This window comes from Octopus bimaculoides, chromosome 24 (genome assembly GCF_001194135.2).
Source record: "Octopus bimaculoides isolate UCB-OBI-ISO-001 chromosome 24, ASM119413v2, whole genome shotgun sequence".
Taxonomy (NCBI): Eukaryota; Metazoa; Mollusca; class Cephalopoda; order Octopoda; family Octopodidae; genus Octopus; species Octopus bimaculoides.
The window spans coordinates 29,419,456-29,421,804 of NC_069004.1; the positions used below are offsets into that span (position 1 = coordinate 29,419,456).

Sequence of the window (2,349 nt, forward strand, 5' to 3'; positions counted from 1 at the left end):
TATATATATATATATATGTACATATATTTATATGTGTGAATGTGTGTATATTATTAGAGTCTGTCATATTGTAATTGATGGGCAATTAAGTGGGAAAAATGGTATCTGGTTGTTCAATACTAGCAGGGTGTATGTGTAAACGTATAAATTTATCTGTATGTTTATGTGTGAGGGAAAGTGTGAGAGATGGTTGACGTGTGTATGAGATTGTGTGAGTGAGTATATGTGTATGTGTACGAGAGAGAGAGAGAGAAAGAGAATCAGAGAGAGTGCGTGAATGAAAATCAGAGTGAGAAAGAATCAGAGCGGGAGAGAGAATGAGAGAAAATCAGAGAGAGAGAGAGAGAGAGAGAGAGAGAGAATCAAAGAGAGGGAGAGAGAGAGAATCAAAGAGAGGGAGAGAGAGAGAATCAAAGAGAGGGAGAGAGAGAGAATCAAAGAGAGGGAGAGAGGGAGAGAGGGAGAGAGGGAGAGAGAGAGTATGTGTGGATACTGTTACACAATCATAGAGAAGCGTAGATGAATTCTTCAGAAATTCGTTTCGTAATGCTGGGTGTTTTCGATAAGCTTCTTTTACCAGAATTCCTGGGCTGGAATCAAATGGGACCGGATCAGATCGGGTCGACTCAAGTCATGTGAGTGGGACAATGGTGTAGTAAGAAGATTGAGTCCTCCATCTCCACTCCTAGTGAAGCCCCTGATATTCTGCGCCGTCCCTATTTAGGCTTATACGTCAGACTCAAATGTGCAACCCTCTTAAAAACGTCGCCAGGAGTGGACCACTCGCATTTTCTCCCCCTCACTCCACCCCCCACTACCTATACCACTTAATTGGAACTTGATAGAAAGATACTGTATGAAGCCCGCTGATGGATGTTTTGTGTAAGTTAAAGGTCTCATCATGCTAATATCTGAGAATAACATTGAATGTACATGTGCCTACGAAATACTCAACCACATAAACGCCTGTCTACTTTAATTAATCGAACAAGTGAATATACATTGTCGAAACAGCTGTAGATCGGTTTAGTAAGCTCATATAAATATATTCAATTGGACAAGCATGTTTGTTATGGAAATACGTGGACCCTGCCTCGAGATTATGTTAAGAGTACAAATGTTCGCCGAAACGCTCTCATTTACAACTAACATTTTAGTAGAATAAACAGAGATTTGTCTACCGAAATACTGGAATATTCAAAACTCACACACAGACACACAGACATACACATACAAATATACATATACACTCACACGAATATATGTAATTAATGTATATTTTCATGTGTGTCTGTGTGTGTGGTGTATACATATATAGGTTTGGTAGTGCAAACAAGATAATTAGAAGTGAAACACAAGTACGTAGGCTATATAAGTACACACACATACACACACACAAGCAAACATACATACATACATACATACATATACACATACATACATACATATATATATATATATATATATATACATACAAGGGCAAGTGAACGGAGGAAATGAAAATTTAGTAGGAGTTACATATATTATTAGGAGGCGAATAAAACTGTTTTAAATAATATATATAAATATATATAAATAGATAGATGCACACACATGCAGACAGACATATAAAGCCTCACGAACACACACACGTAAACACATACACACACAGAGACTCACACACACACACACATACACACACATACACACACACATAATATAAAATATGATTTTTATACGCACTGAGAACTCATGCTTTAGTAGTTAATTTTCTTCCTATAACAAATTCATAATTATATTTAATTATATTTCTAAATTTACTTGTAGAACATAAATAACGAATACAGTACTACCATCAATTAATTTAATTGCTAATTTCTATGGTAAGTTGAGTTTCATTTCTTCTTAATTGTAACTTCATTTCTAAATGTATTCATTTATATTGAACTAGATTGATTGAAAAATGCAACAGTCTTGTCTAGTTATTGATTTCATTTGCTTATTCCAACAGAGATTCAGCGGAATACGGTTATGATCCCTCTCATTTTGTCGATCATTCCAATGATGATTGCTAAGAATATGTTTTTATCAACTTATTCATGGTGAGTTTTGAGTTTCTGCTGTGCTGTCTGAATAATGAATAATACAATTTTTCGATTGATTGTGAAATCAAACACGCGCGAGTGTGTAAGCATGGGTGTTTCCGTGAGTACGTCTGTTATATACATGTGCATTTTTATATGCGTGTATTTGTGCACGCGCACGCGTGTATAAATATTTATATATGTATATATATGTAAATACATTATATATGTGAATATGCATATGCATACATATATATATATATGCATATATATACATATATATATA

The 2,349-nt window shown here is 34.9% G+C and overlaps 1 protein-coding gene across 3 annotated transcripts in view; it reads right to left on the bottom strand.

The window, feature by feature from the left end:
* The window catches only part of LOC106884093 (class E basic helix-loop-helix protein 22-like), a 380,240-nt gene that overhangs the window by 352,959 nt on the left and 24,932 nt on the right, over nucleotides 1–2,349 (bottom strand). The gene's annotated exons all lie outside the window — the stretch shown is intronic.